This window comes from Acyrthosiphon pisum, chromosome X (genome assembly GCF_005508785.2).
Source record: "Acyrthosiphon pisum isolate AL4f chromosome X, pea_aphid_22Mar2018_4r6ur, whole genome shotgun sequence".
NCBI classification, from domain to species: Eukaryota; Metazoa; Arthropoda; class Insecta; order Hemiptera; family Aphididae; genus Acyrthosiphon; species Acyrthosiphon pisum.
The window spans coordinates 24226163-24231849 of record NC_042493.1 but is presented as its reverse complement, the minus strand read 5'-3'; positions in this window follow the sequence as shown (position 1 = coordinate 24231849).

The following is a 5687-nucleotide window of genomic DNA, read 5'->3' as shown; positions in this document are numbered from 1 at the left end:
TCATACATAATTTAAATAATTTTGGAAAAGTAATTTTTGTGTATTTCACAAGTGCACATATTCACTAAGCCAACTGCACAATTTTTATATTTCCTAATGCACAATTAGTGTCGTACTGCACGTTACAATAAAAGCCTGGAAAACAATCTCTGGTTTTATTAGGCTCTTATAAATTTCATAATAAAAAGCCTAAATGTAACTTTTTTATGATAAAAATGATATTACAAACAAAAATCATAACCTAAATACTTTTTTTTTTAAAGTATAAAATAATATCCAAAAACCACTCATGTACATTAATAATAAAAAAACATAAGTTATAACAAATTACCTACTATTAATAATAATATAACAAAAACAGTTTGATTATAGTAATGGGTATTTTTTGTATAGCATAATAAATATAAAATATATTTATTTAAGTATATAATAATTAATAAAAAAAACATAACTTTAAAACTTTTATGTAATTATTAATATTTAAAATGTATAGATACAATGTAAATAATGTGTCACTGCTTATAATTTGTTGACCACTATTCTTTATCATTTTGTGATTTTGTGGTCTTTGATAAAACATAATGTACAATAATACCTATCACATGCCAGACATTTAGTACTATGTACATTTAATACTACTGGGCATACTTACTACCTTTTTCTCTAGACATTTGTGAATAACACATAAAACATTTGATTTTACCAGTTTTTTTTAGTTGATGTTTGATAGATGGATTTATGACAATGTTTTCTTTTTTGGTTAATTGTTCAACTAGAGAAGTACGGAAATTAGTTATTGACATATTGGAACAGGCAACTTTGTTAAATAATACAAACGAATTTACTGCAGCTATATTTAATAGCCCATCTAAAGCTACTTTTCTGTACCACTTTAAGCTACGCCTTGGAGGGTTTGAGTAAGAAATCATTTGATCAGAAAGATCAATTGATGTCTTTCCTATATTGTAGTCAATTACTACCTTAGGCTTCTTTAAAATTTTACCTCTTACACGTTCTTCAACCATTTCACTGTTATGTTTTGTGCATATCATATATAAGTCTCGTTTATCCTTCCATTTTAATATTAAAACATTTGTATCAGTCCTCATTGAATCAACCTCTCCTTTTTTAAACTTTTTTTTTATTACTTCTTTAGAATTGGATTTTCTGTTCGATCTTATGGTACCTACTAGATGTGTTTGTCTAGATTTTAATTTTTCAGCTAGTTCAACACTTGAGTACCATCTGTCCACATATAATGTTCTTTCACAATCAAAACAAGGATCTCCTAGTGTCATATCAATATTTGTCCCAAAACTATCATCAACAACAACCTCTTTGTCAGCATATACTTTAATAGCAATGGTATAACATGGAGGAATACATAATTTAAATTCTTTTATTCCAAATCTATCCCTCTTACTTTTGATATATTGCTTAAATGACAGCCTACCCATAAATGTCACAAGGGATTCATCAATACATAATTTGTCTAGTGGCTGCATACAATAATTAGAATTAGACATAATATCATCCAAAACGGTACCGAGTTTGTATAAGCGATTTTTAGTATCAGCAGTAGCATATCTGAAAAATGTAGCATTCGCATTAATATTTCAAAGCGATTTCGGCTCATTACAAGCCCAAAATTATTAGCAAATATTTTAGAACAACTCCAATATAGTTCATATGTAGGCAACCCAACTAAGCCAGTCCAAATCAAAAGTCCAAATAATTGTTTCATTTCTGTCATATCTGTATCAAACCATTTATTAATACGTGAGAATGGTGATAGTAATTTAGAAGCCTTTTCCAGTGCAGCGAATCTATTTGTTTCAATAACTATTTTATTTATTATTTCATCATTCACAATAAGCAAATAAAAATCAAGCGGTGATCCATGCATAAGAGTGTCAAATAAATCTAGATTTATACTTGAATTTGTCTGAATTTGACATCATCATTGATATTTTGTTTACTAGAAGTACTACCTATTCAAAACATTTAAAACCCATATGTAAGTTAGATTAAAGTACATTAAACTGCAGGTGAAATAACTTACTTGTAGACATGTTTTCAACATTTTGATCTTAATTGGGGTCATTGTCACTATCGTCTGAACTATTGTCAAATGAAGATTCTAACATTTCAGTTATACTCTCATCATTCATTTTGTTTATTCATCACAAATTACATCAAAAAAACTTAATAAATCCTTTACCTTAACGGCAAAAACACATTAAACATTCAATTTTGATAATCAGATAAATAAAGTAAAAAGTTTATACGTTTAGTTACCAATAACAACAGTATCAAACGTTGCTTTATCAATGATTTTAAAATATTGATAAAAAAAAACAAGTAAATATGGTATTTTCATGCTACAAACACTAACTGAAAGTGGCAACACTGAAGAATTGGAATCCGACGAGAAAATATTGATTATTGAGACACCTAACACGAGATCTCATTGATAGAAAAAATGTATAAGTGAGATTAGATTAGATCTCACAACAAACTTTTAGTAATTTGTTGAGATTTAGAATTCGATCTCGTAGCAAATTTAAGTAACAAAGTGAAAAACCCCGTGGCGGTCAACGTGTTAAAAATATAGAATTATGAACTGGAAGGAATATTATTATACGATTTAAGACTCACAATATTGTCCAACAGAACGTGTATAGTCACTAATTGATTCATGTCGCTTGGACCTCTTGGTAGTAAGTACTTCAAATGTACCATCAACAGCTACAACCGTAGACTGCCTCATGAATGCCGCATAATGTTGCAAAAATTGCAGATTTTTAAAAACCACTTCGCTAAAGATAGATTCTGTACCTATCAGGTACTCTAATGAGCCTTAGAAGAAGGCATTGTTGATATGGTCGTCCAATAATGACATCAGTCGTCCACACCATTCCTGCATTTCACCCGTGGCTACCACAGAAGCTGATACAGGTAGATTGAATCTCTGGTGGAAATCCGCATCATCCTCAAAGCAACATCTACAGACATTTCAGTTGCTGCATTTGGATATCTGTGCATTCAATTTAAAAATTAGGTAGGGTGATAACCACGCAAAGTGTCATATTTAATAATATTTTTATCAGGTAAAATATAGAATTGTTTCGGATATCTAGATACATTTAAAATACATCATCGTTCAATTAAGATCATTCGATAACGTGGTTTTCTATTTTTGTCTAACACACGCGTGACATTGTATTTTAAACGTGTTTTTTGCCAAATATTCCAATTTATTGATATATTGAAGCGATATAAGTATTCTGAAAACGGATTTGAATTTGCCGTCAAGTCTACTTGAAATCGACTTTCCCAAATGTTTGATATTATCCCCCAAATTCCTAAAAATGTCATATTAAAAAAGAGTATTTAAAAATTGTCGTATTTTAATTTTTAGAGAAGTTAAAATCAAAAAATTTAAAATTTAGGAAAGTCGATTTCAAGTAGACTTGACGACTAAATTAAATCTGTTTTTAGAATTCTTATCGCTTCATTAGATCAATTGGTATGTTTGGCAAAGAACCTGTCTAAAATCCTATGTCGCGTGTGTGTTAAACAAAAACAGAAAATCACGGTATCGATTCCCCTTAAAGTACTAACTTCACATTATAATATTACAAAAACATGATATTACATAAATAATAGGTAGATACTTACCTATATAAAACAAATAAAATATTTAAATAATATTAAAAATTACTTACTTTTGAACCGGAGAATTGAAACTACCATCCAGTAGTTCTCTTTTTGAAGTACATTTAGCCAATCGTTCCTTTTCTTTTAAAAGTAAAATATATTTGCTTTTATGAAACAGTTTAACATGATTTTCCAAATTATCAGAGTGACTTCCTGTCCGAATAGGGTTAACACAGCTGGCAATTTGGCACACTTTCATTCGTGGTCATATTAACTTTAAAGTACATTTTTAGTACTGGGTTCGAAATTGTTCTACCCATGATAGCTTTTTTGTTTTAATATTTAGCTAGGGAATATAAATAAAACGGTTGTTTTAACAAAAGTATACCTACGTATAGAGTATAGACTTATTTTGTTTTCACTCTGTACTTTGTCTACTCTGTAGTCTGTAGGTACTACTGCTATATTTAATAATATAACAGTTTTACGGAATTTTAGTTCGGTTCGTTCTGGCCACATTGTTTTTCTTATCACCGTGTGGAATGGAATCGGCCCCGTCCCGTCACGGGTTTTAGTATTACCCCTTTAAAATAGGTTGCACAGGGCCAGAATCTAAATTATATTGACAATATCCAACTTATTTCCTTCTTTAGGACTTAATAATGTCGATTGACTTGTCTTATATTCAACTAAACAAATTATTCACATCAGAACTCAGAAGACATAGAAACAAAATTATTAGAAGTTGAAATAATTGTTTCTGAATAACTAGAGTTATTTTCGCCTTCATTGTTAATTATATATCTGATTTTTTTTTTTTTAATTAAATATCGAAAACATTTTTGTTTACTAACTTTGAATAAGCACGGTCTAGACTAGAAATAATAAAAATATTATTTAAGAACATGATTATAATATTTTTACTAAAAAAAAGAATTATAAAAATTCATTTTATTCATTTTTTTCAGTAGTAATCACATATTTTTTTATTTATAAAATATATAATAATATAAAGTTCTGTATGGTTTTTAGGGGGGGGGGGCTTTGAATATTTTTGCGGGAGCTTAGCCCCTCCAGCCCCCCCTAATTGCGCCTATGGATAAAGACAATAATATAAGGTTTGAAAATAGTAATCTATCTAATGAGCCTGATGGCGTTGTAATAATCGACGAAAATGATGTAGGTACATGATTTTGATAATTTATATCTCCAAAAGCAAACAGATAGTAATGTTGGCAAATAAACTATAACAAAATCAGTTTTGGCTGTTCAAAACCATTTAGTCTCACCAATGCCAAAACAAACATTCTGATCCACAAAAAAAAAAAAAAAAAATGTTCCCTTGTAGTTTCAGAAATAAAATATGAAGGTAAGGAACATTATCCTGGTAAAACGACAAAAACTCAAGCTTCTAAGGCCCGTTCTTACAATGTCCGGTTAAGTGTCGGTTAGCGTTAACCGGAGGTTATACTGAAATTTAACGGACAGTTGGTTCTTACATACGTCGGTTATACAAAAAGTCTCCGGTTACCGGATGTTTTACGGTCAGATTTTTAACCTGCTGAATTCGGCCGGTTATCTAAAATCTGTCGGTTTGTGTTATCAATAATACTCTTTATCATCATTTTATTATTGATTTTTGTTTTAAATTCGACGTTGGAGTTTTCACGTAGTATAGTGTATACATTTTTTGTTATTTTTATGTTACAATTAACAATTATGAATAGAGTTCTTCATAACTACGGTTTAATCGACCAAGAAAGTGATTCTTCCGACTTTGAAAATGAAATGGCAGAATTTAACGTTGCAATTCGGAAAGAGATAATTACTTCGAGTTATTAGACGAAGTAGAGTTTCAGAAACGATTTCGTTTGAAGAAACGAACAGTTAAGATGATCCTGGAAGAATTACAAGATCAGATAAAATATCCCACCAACAGGTAATTTGACGTACTATTAAAATAAATTAAAGTAACATTTTGTAATCGTGTTAAAAACCAACGTTTCATAAATAATTCCATCTCTCCA